This window comes from Macrobrachium nipponense, chromosome 33 (genome assembly GCF_015104395.2).
Source record: "Macrobrachium nipponense isolate FS-2020 chromosome 33, ASM1510439v2, whole genome shotgun sequence".
NCBI lineage: Eukaryota > Metazoa > Arthropoda > Malacostraca > Decapoda > Palaemonidae > Macrobrachium > Macrobrachium nipponense.
Window position 1 is genome coordinate 50,235,319 of NC_087219.1, and position 21,644 is coordinate 50,256,962.

The 21,644-nt window shown below is 41.1% G+C and overlaps 1 protein-coding gene across 4 annotated transcripts in view; it reads right to left on the minus strand.

The window, feature by feature from the left end:
- LOC135203167 (SIN3-HDAC complex-associated factor-like) overlaps positions 1 to 21,644 on the minus strand; it is a 155,584-nt gene that overhangs the window by 33,836 nt on the left and 100,104 nt on the right. Inside the window, exon 1 of one of the 4 annotated variants that reach the window (XM_064232857.1) lies at positions 295 to 453. The exons of the other annotated variants lie outside the window; for them this stretch is intronic. The gene's annotated coding sequence lies outside the window, so the exon portion shown is untranslated. Of the gene's footprint in view, positions 1 to 294; positions 454 to 21,644 lie in introns of those variants that run through there. 4 annotated transcript variants of the gene reach the window in all.

A 21,644-nucleotide genomic window follows, 5' to 3' on the forward strand; every position in this document is an offset into this window, starting at 1 on the left:
TTGTACTGAGCCAAACTACTTTCACATTACATTGTTAAATTTTATTGGACTGCAAGAAAAATTCACCGTTGTCATCTACCTCCAAACAGACACACAACCCGGCACTGTATCACTGCTGTAACAGAGATGCATAAAATTCCACAATTCGGTAGATAGGAAGCGATGGTGGAGAACTAAATAGGCCAAGCTTCTTACATAATCAGTTGGCACACATTTTAAAGTTGCGTCGCTCTCTTTTGCCACTAACACCATACAAAAATAAATAACATTAACAGACTCATATGATTAAATTACCCTCTCTTTAATAAGCACTCTTCGAATGTACTAGAGCTGTGTTACTTCAAACACAACTAGAAAAACTTTTTCTTGTGAACTCCAACATGGATATCGGCAGGTCCACCGGCTTGCACGCCTCCTTTCAAACTAGCTGCACAGCTAGACGCAACGCCAACTACTACAGCCGAGAGAAGAGGTGGGGGGTTGCGACCCAACCCTCCACTGAGTGAGAAGTCTCCCTTTCCTCTCTTTCTCTCCCCCTCATTCGTCACGACCACCACCTGTGCTCGCGCAGGGCAGAGAGTTCCTAAACATCAGTTATATTCGATAAATCCCAATAAGACATGTGCCGCTATCTAGCGCACAGTTTTCAGCAGCAATCAAACAGAACGATAGATACAACAGCAAAAACAAGCGAGAGTTCTAAAAAACAAAAATGGCCTCGAAGTACTGACAGCAGACTCTACTGTACTCTTTCCACTGGCAGCACAACAGTAATCAGCTGGCTGTGACGTCAGCTATGACGTAACGACTAGTCCCTCCACCACTCATCTCCGTAGACGGGAGAGGTCCCCGAAACATCAGCCAATCAGACCCAAACTACATCTAGGTTTTCTGTCCCATGACGCAAGCACATGACGACACTATCTTTCCACGTCAAGGCCCGTGTATAGGAGCGTCATGCAGTGACGTATCTGCGACCATGGCCAAGTGTGCATACGAGCTCGAGACTTCAATTTAAAATGTATGAATCGTGCTTGTTAAACGTGACACCTCTAAATAGACATTCCTCTGACCTACATTTTAATTTTTAGCTCAACTTGACAACCGGCTACAGCAATGGCCAAATTCATGATGCACCCATCGAATTTAAGTCCAAGACGTACTCAAACAATGTTCATTTTTTTCTTATCTTCACTCAAGCGGTTTTCAAGGTCTCTGGGTACGGTTACAGTGAGTTCTCTCTGAAGATCAAAACATGCCCAGAATGAAATAAATTGATCCTATACCTAGACCGTGCCTTAGTAAGCATGCTTACGAGACCTCTCATTTTCCATAATAACTGACGCTCTCAGTCCGCACTTTCTTCCGTTCGTCTCTTATACAACTTTACCAAAAATGGAACATTCTAAATTAACCGTCACAAGTAGGTTGGGAGCAGAGGAACAGCAGTTCTCTCTCAAAGCCTCTCTTGGACTCGTTGATCTAGACTCTTCTCAAGTTCACTGCAAATCCCGGTGCAGCATAGTTCCCGGGAGATTTCCTAGACCTAGACTGCTCTCGTATCAAAATCTCAAGTGTTTCTCTCATCCGAGATAGTATGGTTATCCTACTAAAAACGACTCTCTCTCTCTCATTTGATTTTAATTTTACTATCGTTACAATAAAATGCCATGAGCTTTTCACAATTAGTCCTGTAAGTCATCCACACGGCAGGCCCTATAACTTTCACCTACTAATAACAGTAATAAGGAAAAAAAAAAAAAAAACTACAAAGTCGATGTCTGTAATTAAAACGCAACTATTTTCCGTCATTAGATCTGAAACGATATCACATCACCATTCAGGTCCTAATAATTCTCATTACTGGTTCTGGATCACAGTCTTCTCTGTATCCATCCGTTGCTATCGATTCGTATCCAGAGAATGGCCTGCTACAATCCCCTAAAACCCGCGATAATTCACTTCCGGTTCACAGATCCGGTGTAATCCAAATCAAGTAGATGGATCCCTTTCATAAATACTGGCATACTAATTTCTAAGCCAGACAATTTGAACCGACCAAATAAAGTTTTTTCCCCTGTAATTAAACACACGGGCTTACAATGTAAATCTAACTTCCAAAATGTAACTAACTCTACCAATTATAATGGTGATAATATACTAAAATTATTACTATCTACAATAAAAAAAACATTACACTAATATTTCGTAATATTTAGCAAATATTAAAAGACTATTTCCATTTGATCGAAAGACCCGTTTTCCTTTCACAGACCGGTGGGATAGGCCAATTCTCTCCTTTATCTACCTACCCCGGCCTTGAAGGTTCGCACGAAGAAAACCCGAAGAAAAACGCCGTGACGAAACACCTCATGAGAACTGATCCACAAGATAAACTATGAACCTCCTCCTCTCCGCAAGACAGTATAAATTTTTCCATCTCCATATGAACTACGAAATACTACTTCTACCGCTATTAATAATTATAACCACTTTATGGCGCGAGGAAGCTTTGTCAAGGGGGTGTTGTTCCTCGAACAAAACCAGTATCAGGGTAAGTGATTGAGAGCAAGGATATGATTCGAAAGCAAGGCTGCCGGAAGACGAGGGCATATATATATATATTATATATATATATATATATATATATATTAAAAAGTACCCCAAAGCCACTTTTTAACGATCTATCAAAACGATGAACGTTTCAAAACGACATCCTCTTTCGTAGCCGAGGAAGAAAGGAAGCAAAGCCATATATTCGAGGTGGGAGTCAAGATGGAAGGGGTATACCCTTGCAGGATGGGGGGGACTAGAACCCCCCAACAACGCCACTAGGGGACGCCCGTTTGGGTACGAATACAAAGTTGGGAGAAGAGGTGGGTGGGCGGGATGCGGGAGATTGTGGGTTGGTAGGAGGGGAAGTGGGAGGAGGGGTAGCAACTGGGTGATGATGTCAGTTCTACCGCGGATCTTCTCTGCACACAAACGCACGCGAGCCACGAGCCGTTGGTTGATCAGCTTATTGGCGAGCACCCTGGCCTGTGAAATGCTACTATATAATTATCTTTCCATCCCGGGAACACACAGGATACATTTGACTAACCTCCTTGCACACCATGGAAATTAGAAAAGGAAACTTTTCCACTTAAAATAAAGGGAAAACATCGAGAATTTTCCGACAGAAGCTATAACTTCTCTTCTACGGGTCTGAAAAACGAAAGCTCTTCAAAAAGCATCCCCAGGAACGCGGACCGTTCCAAATATTTATCGTCACAAGTTGGAGAGGGTAGGTACGTAGGTCCCGCATATTGGGTTCACATCCGTTTTTAATTTGGAACATGTGACCTGACTAAGCAGAACGCATCACGTTGGTAATGCCAAAAAATATATGTACGAAATCATCTGCATGAAACAAATGCCAAGTCATAGGAGCTGGCTGAAAAACTTACATATCACAAAGGGTCGAAATGCCACCTTGGAGGAGGAAAGTTGTTAAATTAATACATAAACTATCGTTGCTCGAATGAAATGGCCTTCAACCCAAACGACCTCTCGCGGTTATGTAAGAAATGGTATCCCCCAACAGAGGAAGAATCGACCAACAGAACGTCCCAACCGATCAACACAAAGCTCGGCAAACTCCCAGCTGCTCTCTTTGTCAGATTGGCCCTTAATGGCTCCCGTCGACAAGACATCCACGTATCAACACCTGCAATGGGTGAGCTGCAGATTTTGCAATTGAAAAAAAGTTTGGATAGACAATTCTGTACTTTCTCGAATGCAAATGACACAACGATTTATATTAACGGGAATAGGCTTTAAATAATTGAAAAACAAACATACATTGTCCTTTATTCTTGACAAATACCAAACCGAAAATACAATAACAACTGGCTAATTCCCTCTGCAAAGCCAGGGAAGAGCACACCCAAACGCTACGCAAGCGAGGAAGGGAGGAGAAAATTTACATTGATTATTTCGGGGTGTCATAAAGGAAGAGGGGGGTTGGGGGAGGACAGAAGAAAGACGGCAAACGCCTCGCCCGACTCACAGCTGTTGGCCACGTGCCCTAACATAAAAGGGTTCAAGATACACATTATCACAACAGGGCCCTGTGTCGTACACATGAAAATCCCTCACCTCAAAACTGCATTTCTCTCTCTCTCTGTTTTTGAAAACCTAACCCGGTCAGCCCACGGTCAGGTTTTAGCTGAATGCCATGCTATTTATTTCTGCATGAATTCAGGGGAACCTTTTTATTTTCAGGAGGACATCCTGAATGTCAGCGCGAATCCTTCGAACATCGCATAGCCACCCAATTGTTGCCCACTGCTGACCGTTGAGGTCATCCAACCCTAAAGAGTTCATCCATTCTACAAGTTCTGTATCATGGTGGCTGACTTCAAGCCACGAACCTTTATGGCCTTCAGCATCAAAAGAGGGCTGGGAAATCGAATACCATGTGGCAAAAATTGTTTATTTCCTCCAACGTACATTTAAATATAGGCCAATGATGATGGCTTCATAAATTGTTTGGCCACCTTTTCCCAAAGCTTATAACTCCGTCAGTTTTCTGTAGCTTTTAAAAAGATGACGGAAATATGTCGAATGCTTTCAAGAGACGGACACGACAAGGCCAACCATCGGCAGGTATCAGAGAGTTGCCTATAAAACCACCTTCATACATGGTGACAGTCAAGGTCTATAGAATATTCTACAGACCTTGGTGACGGGGATGGTATGCATGTCAACACTCAAGGTTAGTACGTATCGACTGTAGCCATGATAATTTTAATCCAGACTTTTTTACGATTGGAATGAAAACCAGACTGAGTTACTAATAAATACCTTTCGCCAGAAACACCTTGTTAGAGCCCAAGATCTTCAAAACAAAGTTCAATAACTGGTTATCACTTAAGGTTGAATGACGTTCTGGAAGCCAGACTCCAAAACAAAGCTCTTGAAATGATTAGTCAACCCTTGGTTTACGTATCAAACAACAATTCCCAAAAGTCTTGCGTGTCATCTGGCTTAGTGGCCTCAACTTCAAACATTCTTCTAAGGCCCGATCAGGTAAACAGCCTCTCTCGTACACGTGTGATTCCACTGCTGCGGAGATCGTCAGACCACGGAAAGTCACGCTGATTCATACTATAATACAAATAGCTGCCTCCTTATATAGCCCTCTATACAGAGATACTTTGTATTTTTCAATGGTAAACAATAGTAAACAATATGAAAGAAGATGAAAATCAACAAACAATATTAACACTGAAAAGTTCGCAGCTTGAAGACCTTGTGAACCAACATTCGGGAATGTTGATCTCTGAGAGAGAGAGAGAGAGAGAGAGAGAGAGAGAGAGAGAGAAGAGAGAGAGAGAGGAATCTGACGCTAACACGAGTTTAAATACCAAACCCGGAAATAGAGGAAGTAACCAAATCACTGGCAGAAGGGGTCCCTCCCTCCCTCTCTGTCTTCCTACAACAGAAGCTCTCATTCAAGGATGTCGCTGTTGTTATCATTTTTTTCATTCACAACTTGAATAACTCGTGGCGAGAACCGCGTGATTTCGCCTCCGACGAAAAAAAAAAAGTTCCGCAAATCTCAACTAAACATCAAATCTGGCCCAGCTTTCAATAAAATCAGAAGCATACGAGATTTACATTTATATACCAAGAATACAAGGAAATTTACAATTTGCATGGCAAATACGAACTTCACAATTATTAATATTATTACTAATTAATTAATATTATTACATTCCGAAGATCGAACCCTATCCACATGGAACAAGGCCACAGGGGCCAATGGTTTGAAATTCAAGCTTCCAAAGAACTTGGCGTTCTTGAGTAAGATTAGATGAGAGAAAATGCAGAAAGAAGAAATCTCTTATTATTAAAAGAGAGAGAGAGAGAGAGAGAGAGAGAGAGAGAGAGAGAGAGAGAGAGAGAGAGAGAGAGAAACAATCACGATACTATTACGCGGAGGTATCCAAAACAGACACAGAAAGTACAGTATAGTAGTTTTAATGTTCAGTAGAAATTCTATGCATACTTCTTCTAAGAGGCAAATGATCTCACACACGCACACACCTCTTCGTCCTTGACGAAATCAAAAGAAAGTGCTACGACGGACCCTCAAGGCCACAACAGGTGCCAAAACCAGGTGCGCGATATAGAGAAATGTGCCTAAAAATTGTTGCCATGTCCTCATTACAAAAGAGAGAGAGAGAGAGAGAGAGAGAGAGAGAGAGAGAGAGAGAGAGAGAGAGAGAGATAATTTGGTCTTTCAATTAATGCCGTTTGATAATTAGTCTGTAAATGCCACTTGTTAATTTGAAATATCAATTTAAGTCCGCAATGCTGGAAAATGACTACAAGTAAATTGTTGTTTATTATATGGTGTTTTTACGTTGCACGGAACAAGTGGTTATTCACCAACGGGACCAACGTGACTTCCGAACCACGTCGAGAGTGAACTTCTATCACCAGAAATACACCACTCTCACTCTTCAATGGAATGGCCGAGAATCGAACTCGCGGCCACCGAGGTGGCACGCCAACACCATACCGACCACGCCACTGAGGCGATGACTACGAGTAAAAGACGAATGGAAACTTTAATTCAATGACACACTTGAAATTTTGGATCCTGCAACCGGATCTTCCAGAATCAGCCACGGAATTCCAAGATGCAAATCCATCGGATGTGATCCAGTAACGGAACTGGATTCGACATGTATCCCCCCCATCCCCCCCCAACTTTTTTTTTTTACTTTTTAAATAATGCTTTAATAATGATCAAGTTCACTGATTACATTTGGATCAGATCCAGTAAAAATTATAGTGTATTAATAGACCAGTTTAAGAATGTAATAAGTCTATGAAAAGAATGGAAAACACTATTGTTGAAGTTTTACTCCGAAGCTTTAAGAGGAGGGAGAAAGGCCTACCATATGATGGGAGCGAAATAAGTTCTGGAAAGGAAGGACCTTCATATCCAGGAAGTTGAGTTGAATACAGAAGTTAGGCCAAAGGCCAAGCACTGGGACCTATGAGGTCATTCAACGCTGATACTGAAATGGACAGTAAAAGGTTTGAAAGGTGTTACAGGAGGAAAACGTCGCAGTTGCACTATGAAACAATAATTGTTAGGAGAGGGTGGACATACGATGGAAGAAAGAGAATATGAATGGAGGTAAAGTAAAAGGAATGAAAGCAGTTGCAGCTGGGGGCCGAAGGAACGCTGCAAAGAACCTAAGTAATGCCTACATTGCCAAGGCCATCTAGAGGAGAAGGCCTGGTCAGTGGGGGGTTGACGTCAGCCGAGTAGGTCGACTTGGTCGAAGCCCTCAGGCTAACAGAACAACTGACCATCTACAACCTCTCTCTCTGTTTCTTTTCCATGGCTTAAATAATGCGTTACAACTCCTTTTTTCATTTTCAGTTTACCCTCCTCTTGAAGCTGATTTTTTAAAATAATTTTTGTTACTACAAAATCGTTCTTCTGACGCCTTGCTGCTCAGGGTAATCATCCCTTTCTTAAACAGCTAAACTTACTGTGGTCTAGTTTGGGCATAGTAAATAACCAGAATCATTCTAACACGATTTTGTTATAAAAGAAAATCCATTACCAAAAATAGTAAAAAATTTCTAACAATTTTAAAATGGAACTAACATACAATTCTTTCATAATTACCAACACACCTGATCTTACTGTGTATTTTCTTTACCTGACGCATTTGGCATATTTGTTTTTTATTTCTTGACTTTGTCAGTGTTTGTAATTTTCTCTTTTTCCCTTGGTTCATAAGCTTATTTTCAGAGAGGATATTGTTTTGTTTTGAGCAGTAGTTGTTTAGAAGGACATTAGTTGCTGACCATATTATCATTTTCTCTAATTTTTCCGAATTATGACCAGCATCACATGAATCCATTGGAAGTAGTGCTTCATCATCAGCTAATATGTTGTACGTCAAGACACTCCCCACAACTCTCTGATTAGCAATTTTGTGAAAAGACACATTCTGGACCATTTTGTCAATAACAATGTAACTGTACATAACAATATTTGTGACTACAGGATTTGGGTACATCAGGAAGCCTCTGCTGATACCATCAATATACTTGTAATTTTCATGCACATCATTTTCAGTGTTGCAAGTTAGCATACCCTTACAACAAGCACAGTTCATTTTTTTGATAACTGCATAGCAACAATAGGCTGCTACATAAACTATTACTGGCAAGATATTCCTTCATTTTTCAAAATCTTCTTTTGTTAAAGTTATGTCGAACCGATCTACCTTATCTGAATGCGATATATTTTCCAGTCCTTCCCAATTAGTCTGAAAATCCCTTGGTACAATTTTCTTGTCATTAATTGTCAAATTCCTCTCCAACAATGACATTATACGAATCTTTTTTTCACACTCAAATATCTGTCCAATAGAAATGTTATAATTACCACCTGAAAGTTGCCTATATTGACCAAATCTAGATTCTAATTTATCAGTTTGAAATTTGGGAGTAAGTATATATCTCATATGTACGGTAACTAGCTATTTCTGTAATGGCATGAGTAGTGTGCTTTAGAGCTGTGAAAGTTTCACGTGTGAGTTTTCCACCTATAGACACCATTTTTTCCCATGCTTCTAACCAATTTCCAAAGTTGTTAAGGAATTTAATTTTTTCATCATCAGTGGAAATAGTTAATGGAGTAGAATAAATATTTTTTGTTCTAGCCACTCTTGTTTGGGTGCATAGCAACATTCTAGTAATTATTATATTGTCCACCATGTGTGAATAATCTTTATGTAGTCTGCAACAGTAGAAAGCATGTTAGGAAATGTTTCTTGCCAATACTCAAAAGTGCTTCCACAACATATTCATTAAAAATCTGTATGGCCAATTTTACATTTTGCCTTTCCAAAACTGATGGAGAGAGTGCTTCTACTGATAGCTTATATGAATGTTTCAGTAAATATTCTGCTTCATAGGTGTACAGTTTTTGCTTTTTCTTCATCACTATTTGGGAATGAAAACACTCACTTTCGTTTAATTCCCTTTGCAGTTTGGTAACACACACACAAACGGCATTATTGCCCAGTTCCAGGTGATATTACTGGTTAATATACAGTAAAATTTTCCGAAATAACAGCAGAAAACTGGAAAGAAATAGAGCGCGACCTGTTCATTCAAAGCGGAAAGCACCACTGACTTAGCACTACCTAGGTCGCGTCACACCTCTTCACCCCCCAATTGACCTGGCCTGCTCCTCTAGATGGCCTTGACATTTGCACCGTAGTATTGGTGCAACTGACAGCATTACCCCCCTCTACGAGGTCGGCCAATACTTAAGTTTACTACTATATAGAGGTGCGTTCACAGTGCTGTTAGGGAATAGAAATATAGGCCAAGAACTGGGACCTATGAGGTCATTCAGCGCTTCAACTGAAATCGACAGTAAAAAGGTTTGAAAGTTGTAACAGGTGGAAAATCTCGTGATTATGAACGGAGGTACGGTAAAAGGAATGAAACGGGGGTTACAGGGGTGGTCAAGTTTGGGAACCACTGTCTTAAGACACAGGCAGAGGAAAAAGCACAAAGGTTCAAGGACACCTAACGACTCATTGGAAGGGGCGTGGGTTCGATTCAAGGCTCGAGATAAAATCACCTTTTCTCCCTTTCTCTTTGGACAAGCAACTCCCACGCAGCCACTCCCAGATCAAGAAAAAAAATACTTTAAAACTTTTTTTTCTTTTAAAAGACGGGTATTATGACTTCAATAAGTACAATATAAGACGATCAAAAACGAAAAAGTAATGTATTTTATATTTTCAACTAGACTCTTTTCACAGATTTATTTCTACACATTTTTAGAGTAAGCGAGGTCATTCTGTAAGAGGGGGAGGAGAATGGTGGGGGAGGGGAGAGTTGTAGCAGCCCAACTCCCGGTTAACCTCTACTGACCTAACGGAATCAACTGTACTTAACCGAACAAAAAATTATCAACAAGGACAGCAAGAATTCAAGTAGGAATGTTTGGCGGCTCCGTCATGCTTTACCAGATCCGGGAAGTGTAAAGGTATGTCCGAATTCAAAGAAAATTAAAAGACAGGGTGTAGTACGTCCTGACCGGTTTCGACTTTATTTCCAAGTCACAGACGAAGGACTGATACATAGTATTTAGAAGTCACAATACTATGCATCAGTCCTTCGTCAATGGCTTGGAAATGAAGTCGTAACCGGTCAGAACCTAGGAGACGCTGTCTCTCTTATTTTTCACCTGTGGATATGTGTGATAAATGAATCACGTGCTAAAGTGATTATAATCATTTTGTGTGTGTGTGTGTGTGTGTGTGTGAAGACAGACAGACAGACAGACAGAGACAGAGAGAGGAGAGAGGAGAGAGAGGGAGAGAGAGAGAAGAGAGAGGAGCGAGAGCAACAAGGTTTGAAAGGCGGTAACAGGAGGAAAACCTCGCGTTGCACTAAGAAACAACTGTTAAGAGGAGAGGAGAACGAGAGAGAGCGAGAGAGAGGAGGAGAGAGAGAGAGAGAGAGAGAGAGAGAGAGAGAATTTTCTCAATAAACTATATAAAATTACATTCCAGCACGAGTTTCCAAGGACTACACGGCCACTCGTCAGATCATTCGACGTGAGAATTATTTCCCGTTCTGTCGGTGGCATCATCAGCAGTAAACTTTCCTCTTGTTTCCTTCTCCTAAGAAACGCGGCCTCCAGACTGCCCGTCTCGCAGAGTTCGGTATAAATAAACAAAATCAATGGAAAGCTTAAAGACGACTTACGAGTAAATGAAAAGCTATTCACACCTAAATGCCGCCATAAACATTATGGTATCTTTCCTAGACAGTGACCCCGGAGAGTTTTGAATTAAACTGAACTGAATATCGAAGTTAGCCCAAAGGCCAACCACTGGGGACCTATGAGGTCATTCCGCGCTGAAACGGAAATTGACAGTAAAAGGTTTGAAAGGTGTAACAGGAGGAAAACCTCGCAGCTGCACTATGAAAAAATTGGGTGGATAGCAAGAAGGAAGAAAGAGAATATGAAAGGAGGTACGGTAAAATGAATTATAGAGATTGCAGCTACAGGGCAAAGGGACGCTGCAAAGACCCTCATGTAATGCCTACGGTGTACAACCTCAGTAGCACAGATGGCACTTAACCCCTACGGGGCCACAAGGGTTTTAACCCTGCAAGTATCCACCTTTAAAGCGTGTTTAGTAGAAGCCCACTGGGGATTACCGTAAATACATAAACAAAAGACTGTAACTATCATAACCCCGGAAAAGTGTTAGGGAGGACTGTAGGAAAGACACCGATTAAGGCTAGAATGAACAGCACTTGCAACACGGAAAATCCAAACAAGATCGACTTACAACACAAGAACCCAAATAAGGAAGTCGAGTTAATTCCCCTTCATTGGCGACAACACTCTGGGGAGGTGATTCTCAAACTACGTGCCGTGGCACCCTGAGGTGCCACAGGCAGTGCCCAAGGGTGGCACAAGATTGTCATGAATTTTGTTTGGGCGAGATCATCTCAATGAACATTGTGAAAAAAAAAGTCTTTTATATATTCATGCGATATTGTCCAGAATATGCGACCATCGCCTTCGCTTAGGAAGACAGCCATCAATCGTGAGTCATTCAAACTCCAGCGATAAGCGTTATCAACTTAAGAACTCGCCCACGACAAAAACAGTAAACAAATCGAAGCATTTATAACCGCGTAATCGCCAATGGCCTTCAAGAGCCTAGGCGATTCTCTGCTTCCTCGAGTCAGATCTATCATTCAACAGACGGCGCTACGTTGACAGTTCCATCAAGGATAGAGAACTGCCACACTTTCACCTTCAGCTGCGCCGTTGCTTTCTTCCTGTGCTTAACACCTCCGGAAGTGCGGAAACTGCTTGGTTCTTCAGTTTGTGCAGTTCCTTGCTGGAAGAGTCGGTGACGTGCTTGACTACCGATCTTAGCGTCCGGGTTCGATTCCCCCACCCCGCCCTCCCCGGCTCTGCCGGCGAGGAATCAGAAGAATTTATGTCTGGTGATGGAAATTCATTTCTCGCCGTGGTTCGGATCCCACAATAAGGTGTAGGTCCCGTTGCTGCTAAGTAACCCATTGGTTCCTAGCCAGGCAAAATATCTTAAATCCTTCGGGCCAGCCCTATAGGAGAGCTGTTAATCAGATCTGTGGTCTGGTAACACTTAACAGACTTAAATTTTCCTTCAGTCTGTGCAACACTCTCTCTCTCTCTCTCTCTCTCTCTCTCTCTCTCTCTCTCTCTCTCTCTCACATGTAAATATAATAAGCGAATACCACAGGGAAATGATAAGCAAAAATCCAAGCGCTTTCGGTTTACTAAGACATTGTCAAGGAACGAATGAAATACAGTTGGGGGAAAAATTATCAGGTCAACAAAAAGATCAAGAATACCAGATGGTTAATTGTCAAAATACCATCTGGTATTCTTGATCTTTTTGTTTTGTTGACAACTTTCTTTCCAACTGTATTTCATTCGTTCCTGGACAACGTCTTAGTAAAGACGAAAGCGCTTGGATTTCTGTCTATCATTTTCCTGTGGTATTCGCTTATTAACATCCTTCCAGAAAAGGAGGAACATCAACTCGTGTCATCAGAAACTGGATACGCGAGCGAGGTTACGCGAGTTCACCCGAAAGATCAAATACCGAATCAGAAATCAATAAGTCTAGCAGGAAGTATGAAGAGAGCCTTCACATATGGCTCGACTAAATGTCAAGAACTGCGCAGACGACTCCAGTCGTCAAGTTCCCGAGACTCGAGGCAATGGGTGTCTAAAAGAGCAAGAATATTATAGAGTTTCGTCCAAAGGCGAAGCCCTGCGACCTGTGAGGTCGCTCAGCGCTGAAAGGGAAAATTGAGAGTAAAGCGTTTGAAAAGTGTAACAGGAGGAAAACCTCGCAACTGCACTGTGAAACAGTTATTAGAAAGAGAATATAAACGGATGTACAGTAAAAGGAATGGAAGGGGTTGGTGCGCCACTTAGCTTCTAATATCTCACTGTAACGGGATACCCCAGGCAGTTATCTCTTCCCAGAAGCTAGCAAACCAAACAGTGTAGGTGGGATTCTCCCTAAGGCAAATTTATCCTGTGATAAGGTCGTCATCGAATTCCTTTTGGAAAAACAAGATAATATGTCCATGGAAATCAAAATACGATAGTTTATCTGGCGTCACAAATGCCTTCGATATGATAAGAGGGCAGGACAGGGCGACATAAACGTCCACAAAAGGTATTTTCTACACAGCCAAGAAATTCTGAGACACCCAATTGTAAGAAGACAACGCCAGAGTCGTCAGTGTTTGTGTTTTAAATGATTTTTGGTTAGAAATAAGATGTGCTATAGGTGGAAGCATATACGCGCTCATATCCAGGAGGAAATTTAAGGTATAAGTATGAAGACGCAAGAAAAGAAAAGTAGACGCATGACTAGTGAGTGAGTGCCAAAGTATATACGTAGGAATCGTGCCTCGAAGAATAACGACGGTGAAAGGCTCCGGAGGTTTATAAAATATAAACAGAAGAGAAAGGGGAACTTGTATGGCCATCTGGGTGCCCATTCTGCCTACCAATCTCCAGAAACCCCCTTCGCACCACCTGACCGGGAGGGAAACGAAATTTCGCTCAGGAACAGCAAATAGTGACAGATCTTCTGTTTGTTTGTGTGGTGTTTTTACGTTGCATGGAACCAGTGGCTATACAGCAACGGGACCAACAGCTTTGCGTGACTTCCGAACCACGTCGAGAGTGAACTTCTATCACCAGAAATACACATCTCTCATCTCCTCAGGAGAATAGTGGAACCACTGGTGGAGCCACGTTCACTGGTCACCCCGTTGTTGCTGTAACCGAAGAAGACAACCTCCGCTCAAAAGGGCAATAAAGGGGAAGTGTTTATAGGTGGTGTTTATAGGGCGCAGCAGCAGCAGCAGCCTCCTCTGGACTCGGAAATATTCCACGCGACGAGTTCCGCGAAATTTATGCACGCAGATCAATAACGTAGGAAGAAAGCGCTGATGTTTAATGGAGGCCCGATCGCGAACCCAGTCAGTCATCTCTTTATATCACTGGATGTTTAGTCATCTCTTTATATTACTGGCGATGCCGTCTCCCATCAATCATGCAGTGCGTGCGAATGACGTAGGGGGGAGGGGGAGGGGGGGGGCAAAAAGGCGGATTGTACAGTTCCCCTCCCCTCCCCCCAACCTCCCACCCCCATCCCCGAAATTAAGAACACAAGCACACAACTATGTCAAGGTCCCCCACTCGTGATCTGCAGTTTCTCCCTCACCTGACCAGCTGTGAAGAACACTACCACTACCTTTAGGAGAGAGAGAGAGAGAGAGAGAGAGAGAGAGAGAGAGCGAGAGAAGAGAGAGAGAGAGAGAGAGAGCATAAACAGGACTCGATCATATGACCTACATCCAATAACAGTGAATAAATAGGTAGGACGGACAAAGAATGGTCAAGTTCATGATAAACATAACCCAGGTTCCAAAGGCTGAAGACAACAAGAAAATGAAAGGGAGAGCAAAATTAGGAAGTAAAAACAGGCAAAGGGATTCGCTGCTGAAATTAATAATGGGACTACAAAGGAGGAAAGGTGAAAAATGAGAAGGCAAACGACTGAGAACATGGGGAAATTAGAAAAGGATGGGGACGAAAGGGACGAGGAAAAAAAGTATGGAGGAGAAACGTTGAGCCTAAATCTGAAGGAGTCTGGATAGATGGCTGGATGAAAAAGGAAACCATTATTATTATTATTATTTCAGCGGGTGAAACCAATTCACGTGGAACAAAGTACACCAAGGGGACCACTGACTTGAAATTCCCAAGCTTCCAAAAGAATGTTGGTTTCAACCTCCCACCGCAGACCCCACACTGCAGCAGTAACTGATCATGGTAGAGAGCCAGTGATTTTTCATCGCCCTGGGGGGAGACGCGAACCCGTGACATCCGAGTGGAAAATCACGAAACTAACCACCATTATACCAGCGGCACAGCATATACGAATTTTGGCCACTGCGTCCGCTCTGTGGGAATTGTTCAAAGACGCGCTTCGACTCCTAAACACTAGACTAGAGCGTCATCATCATACAATTGATAATTAGAATAATGCTAAAAATGGTGAAAACGCCGAACTCCATCAAAGGTCAACCACTTCATGCCCCATGACTCTTGACCGATTCAGACTGGAATATCTGAAATGAAAGCGGCTATGCGTAATATCTAAGAGGGTGGGGCCAAGATGGAGGTTTTTCCCTAAGGTCACACTAACCTTTAAACTCCCAATACTTGCTCATGGAACCTTTCAATTCTCCACAAACTCACTAGAGAGAGAGAGAGAAGAGAGAGAGAGAGAGAGAGAGAGAGAGAGAGAGAGAGGAACTAATTCATAATCTGTGCTCAAGAATTTCATTTTTATTGCATCCTTTTGGATGACAGGGGAACTGCGCATTACTCAACCAGAGACTATCTACCTCCAATATGAATAGTTTCCTGCGTGTTTAATGTAAGCCTACAACCGACTGATTTCTCAGATTTCATGGATGATATTTCAGTTGTATGACGACAATCACTATTTAAAAAAAATAAGAGAAGAAATAAACAGATCACAACGCCGTTTACTGCTGCATAGCGATTTCATTCTCTATCTCAATAAGCCGTTCCTTCAATTCTTGGCCGACTACAGCTGTTGCACAACCAATGTACGTGGACCTATCCACATCGATCTACTGAGGAGGTTGGCTCAGACACAGAATGACATTTGGCCGATGAACATAACACCTACAACCAACCTACAACAACCAACCCAACCATAAATATATCGGCTTTCACCACCGTCACCATACTCTTACGGATTTGGTCCTCACTTCCCCGTTGACCTTTAAAATCATTCCCTGGTAGAAAGTTCTTCACGTCTCGCTTCTGAACAAGTAGGGGAATCCGTCACATGGAGGTAAATGGAACAGGAAATCGACTGGCAATATTAAATGCAAGGATGGATGAATACGATTTCCATATTATTTGTTGACGGGTATATTCCCTAAGGCGGCCGCTTCGAAAGCTTTCGCATCAAAAGCTGCTAAATTTTGACGTCGTGTTCCTTTCGTCACAATCATGAAAAACAAAGGATGAGAGAGAGAGAGAGAGAGAATGTGTGAGGGTGGAAACGGATGCTGGCTCACCTTGACACAAGTTCCTCTTCCTCCAGTTCGTATGTTTTCTGCCAACACTTCGTAAGCTTTGGGAACTTTCACTCTTGTTATCTGCAGTTCTGCTTCGCAAAACACGAAACAACTGCAACAACTTGAGCATAACTAACGAGGCATATTTTCCATAGGGGCCAACTAACCCGCCCCTCCCCTACCTTTCCCCTTCCCTTATAAAATAATCCAGAAACATCAGTTCTTCAATCGCACCACAATCCCAAAACAGGGCCGAGATCATGGATCGTGCTTCGTCATTCACTCTCGTGGCCTCTCTCTAGCCTAAGGTGATGTTCATGTTACATCTCATCTGTCAATATTTACCCTTCAAACACTGAAGAATAAGTTCGATCAATTCGTGGATATCCCTCTAGACGACATTTAAAACGTTCACTGGGCGTTGTTCTGACTATAACTGGCTTCTTGCATCTAATTCCAAAGTCGAATCTGTCGCCATAGCTTTTAATGACTGCTACAATGGAGTGGAGAACTACTCTACAGATCAATATTACCCTTTTTTATACATGTTCATACGCAAATTATGATTAAGTACGTATGAATGTATGGAAGTATGTATGTATTTTACACAAACAAACACACACACATTATATTTATATGATAAATAAACAACAGAGATGGGAGATCAAATAAGAAATGTGACTACTTGTTAATCAACTAATATTGTCCCTCATATCATCCCTTTACATATAAAAAAAAAACGGCCAAACGATCATGAAAGCACTCATCAGAAATAAGCTCTATTGCTACCGATACTGTATTAAGTTTTTTTTTTATTTCGATTTTATTTATATCAATTCAACGAAAGCATGTAACAACAGTTAGCAGCCTCTAGCTTCATTTCAGTCGAGCGTGCATTCTACAGAACAACAAAACAACAACGGTATGTAAATAATAACAATAATAAGTTTTTTTTTTTATTACTGTTTGAGCGGATGGGGCGATGACGCATCGAAGATAACTTGTCATTTTTGGTGTTCGCTACACGGCGTCCCTCAGGAAACAAGCAAGGTCTCTCGCGGGTTTCAAAGCATCATCAAAACAAACGATAATGATCATAACCTGCTAATTTGGGAGAATCTAACTCAAAGGAAAAAAATCGGTAAACTATAACAAAGTTAAAAAAAAAAAAAAAAATGCAACTAAAAGCTCTAGTTCCAAGCTGCGGTCTTTGCCTGACCGAGGATGACGTCTAATCCCAACTCCTCGTCCTTGGAATCTTGATCAAGGGTAGAGAAGTAAGGCGTCACACACTGGCATGGGTGTACGAGAAGGAGCCAGTGACGTTCGTCGTCGTTTGCCTGACCTAAAGGTCGTGCCGATGCAACGTATGCCCTCTATACACTGACGGATAACATCACCTACATTGTCTGGACGTCCAAAGGAGGAAGCTGGTAGGGAAACCTACACAAGAAAGGCTTTAAAACAATGAATGCTTCGCGAACAGAAGCGAAGCCGCAGTGCAATGCGAGAGGCGACACCGAGATTAGCCGTCGCTCGTGTTACGGTGCGGCTGTAATGTATCCAGTGTCTTCTTCGACTAAACTTCATCATAGACATGATGGAAAGTCGACGTCATGGGCAATCAAATGCTCTCATTCATTTCACAACTTGTTTACGAATTACTAAGAAATGGAGGAATAAACAAATATTCCGAGTGCCACTCAACGCCGAGAAAAAGTGGTATAATGGACCAATTAAATATTCCTATACAGTATTACCGTACTTATGCAGCCACTAACAATTTTCCTCCAGAACCGAAATCAGCAATATAAACTTCATGGAGAGAGAGAGAGAGAGAGAGAGAGAGAGAGAGAGAGAGAGAGAGAGAGAGAGAGAGAGAGAGAGAGAGAGAGAGAGAGAGAGAGAGAGAGAGAGAGAGAGAGAGAGAGAGAGAGAGAAACTTGCCTGAGGACCACAAAAAATAAATAAATAAATAACTAAATAAAACATGGAGCAAACCCAAATATTCTGAGGACGGACGATATCTGCGCACTTCCGTGAAATCTGATAAGGATGGCAGCGAAAATCCCCCACAATAAAAAAAAAGAATAAAGCATAAATGGCGACTCATCCCGTCAGTTGTCACACAGAATACCTGATAAATGTATAGCCTAGTTTCATGAACAGAGCTCTGAATAAGAAGACTACTGGATTACGTATCACGCAATGAAATGTCATTTCAGGGACTTTTATAAGTACATTCATATCCTCTACGGGCATCCCATTTCAATTGTGATCCAGATCTATCGCTTGACACATGAAAAATGAAGTTTATCTATCAACTGCGCTTCAAATGAAAACTAGGCGAGTAGTGAGCCCTGAAGTATGAATATATCCCCTGAAACTACATTTTCTTTCACTTACGTAACCGTAAGGGATTATTTTACCTGGTCGAAAATAGTGACGTAACACTGCGCAGCAGCAGCAGGCTGCCTGAAGAGACTAATAATTATTGTGTGTAATTGCGTCAACAGAAAACTTTATGTACAACATCGGATTTATAAAGACTAGTTATTATTTGAGAAAAACCGCTTGCAACCATACTTCTCATGCATGAACTGATGACGTAGGTAAAAGATATATATGAACTATATCATTAAGTCAGAAAGAACGTGTCTGTGTTTTAGTACCAGAGAAAAAAGCAACAAAACGGCCACTAACCCATATCCCATACCTCGACTAGTGAATCGTGGATGAGCCCTCTGTGCAGTAAAACTTCCACAATAGATACTTCATGGACACAAGAACTCTACGAACACAAAAAAAAAAAAAAAAAAAACAAAAAAAAAAAAAAAAAAAAAACAAAAAAAAAACGCCCACCCACCTCCTTGGATATTAAGGTCCTCCTTTTCCGAGATTTAGAGAGAGAGAGAGAGAGAGAGAGAGAGAGAGAGAGATAGATATATATATACCTTAATATATATTATATATATATAGATGAGAGAGAGAGAGAGATAGATATATTATTTACGTCTACGTTTTCCCCCTAGCAATCCTTGATTACACAATTTTTACCAATCTACCGCCGTGCATTCTTTCCACAAGACCGAACCACCATGAACACGTCTAATGCCTCCTTTCAACTATGCTGACATTTTCGACATTCTACTATCTATTTTTTACCATTAGATTTTCTTTCATTCGCAGCCAACACTCACACTCAACTCTCAAAATGTGTGTGTGTGTGTGTGTGTGTGTGTGTGTGTGTGTGTGTGTGTGTCCCTTACATAACATGGTTGATCCCATTGCAAAAACAACTCACTAATTATAGATCTATAAACAGCCATAACAAATATGAATTCCCCGGTCAGAAGACGTGAATCAAATCAGTCTCTCTCAAACACACAACAAAAGGTTCTTCACCAACATTGCATCGACCTCCTGAATTACACACTGCGCCACTCACCTCTACCTTGCAAATGCTCTTTGTATTTCCGAGATACTATTCATTACATCTTTTGATTCGGGTTTTGTCCGTTTTTATTTTTAGCAAATGTTTCATGGTTCCATTTTAGAACATGATAAGAAAGCTGTATACCTTCAGTTACATCTGAAGCGGCTGAGGGGAGGAGGGGGAGGGGGGTTAATGATGTCTTTACTACGAGAGAGAGAGAGAGAGAGAGAGAGACGTCCACCAAGCGTGTCAGTACCCCAAGTCGATTAATCTGCTCTCAAGGTCAATCTACAAAGCCACCCCACATGACATACTATATTTCACCAAATCTTTTTTCAAGAGACCGTAATTCTACTATCTATTAGCCATGAGCACTGCAATGCCACAACAACCAGGACTTCTGGCAGTCATTATATCCATAAAAAAAAAAAAAAAAAAAAAAAAAAAAAAAAAAAAAAAATCAGGTTCATATAATAATATGAACCCGAGTTGTTCTGCCCGTACACTATCCAGGAGGTCGAATGGATACTCGAGGACAATCGACCAACAGCGTCTGATAATTACATAACCTCAGCAAACGGAATATCTGGCAATGGCACCAGCGTAATAAGATACGAATGTAACTGTCAAGATACTGCAAACACGAATCGAACAAACATTCTCTCTTCTCGTCCCGTCAACTAAAGCGGACTTCGAGATAAGGCAACAGTTTCATTTCAAACAAAAGTCAATTGCTTGGAGTCTCAAACAAAACAAGTCAATTGTTCAGAGTCTTTCAACCAAAACTAGTCAATTTGTTCGGAGTCTGCCAAACAAAACAACTCAATGTTCGAATCTTTTCAAACGAAAGTCAGTTGTTCAGAGTTTTTCTAACCGAACAAGTCAATTGTTTGTTTGGAGTCTTTCAAACAAAATAGGTAAACTGTTCGGAGTCTTTCAAACCAAACAAATCAATTGGTTGTTTGGAGTCTCTCACACCAAACAAGTCATTTGTTTGAAGTCTTTCAAACCAAATAAGAAAGCTGTTCTGAGCCTTCACACCAAACAAGTCAACTGTTTGTCTGGAGTCTTTCAAACCAAACACAAAAAAGTCAATTGCTTGGAGTCTTTCAAACTAAACAAGTCAAATGTTTATTAGTCTTTCAAACCAAACAAGTAAATTTTTTTAGTCTTTTAAACATATAAATCAATTGTTCAGAGTCTTTAAAAAAAATAGTCAGTTGTCCGGAGTCTCAAATCAAACAAGTCAATTGTTTGGAGTCTTCCAAGCCACATAAGTAAACTGTTTGGAGTCTTCCTCCAAACCAAACAAGTCAATTGTTTGTTTGGAGTCTTTCAAACAAAACCCAAACAAGTCAATTGTTTAGTCTTTCCAAACTAAATAAGTCAAACCAAACAATTGTCTGGAGTCTTTCAAACCAAACAAATCAACTGTGGAGTCTTTCAAACTAAACAAGTTAAATGTTTAGTCTTTAAAACCCAACAAGTCATTAGTTTGGAGTCTTTTAAAACAAATAAGAAAGCTGTTCTGAGCTTTTCGAGCCAAACAAGTCGATTGTTTGTCTGGAGTCTTTCAAACCAAACCCAAAACAAGACAATTGCTTGGAGTTTCAAACTAAACAAGTTCAATTGTTTAGTCTTTCACAAACAAACAAGTCAATTTTTTTTAGTCTTTTAATCGTACAAATCAATTATTTTGAGTCAAACAAAAGTCAATTGTTTAAGGGTCTTTGAAATAAAAATAAGTCAAAATTTTGAAGTCTTCAAAACAAATCTGTAAAAGATGAGGGAAGCAAGATTACAAAAACAACAATACACAACAGCAAGAATAATATTAATGATAATCAATAACCAATAAATAACAACATATAAAAACCAGTGGGTGCTGCTGAAATGGATGCTTGAAAACGCGAAAAAATATATATATATAGAAATTGGCTGAAATGGC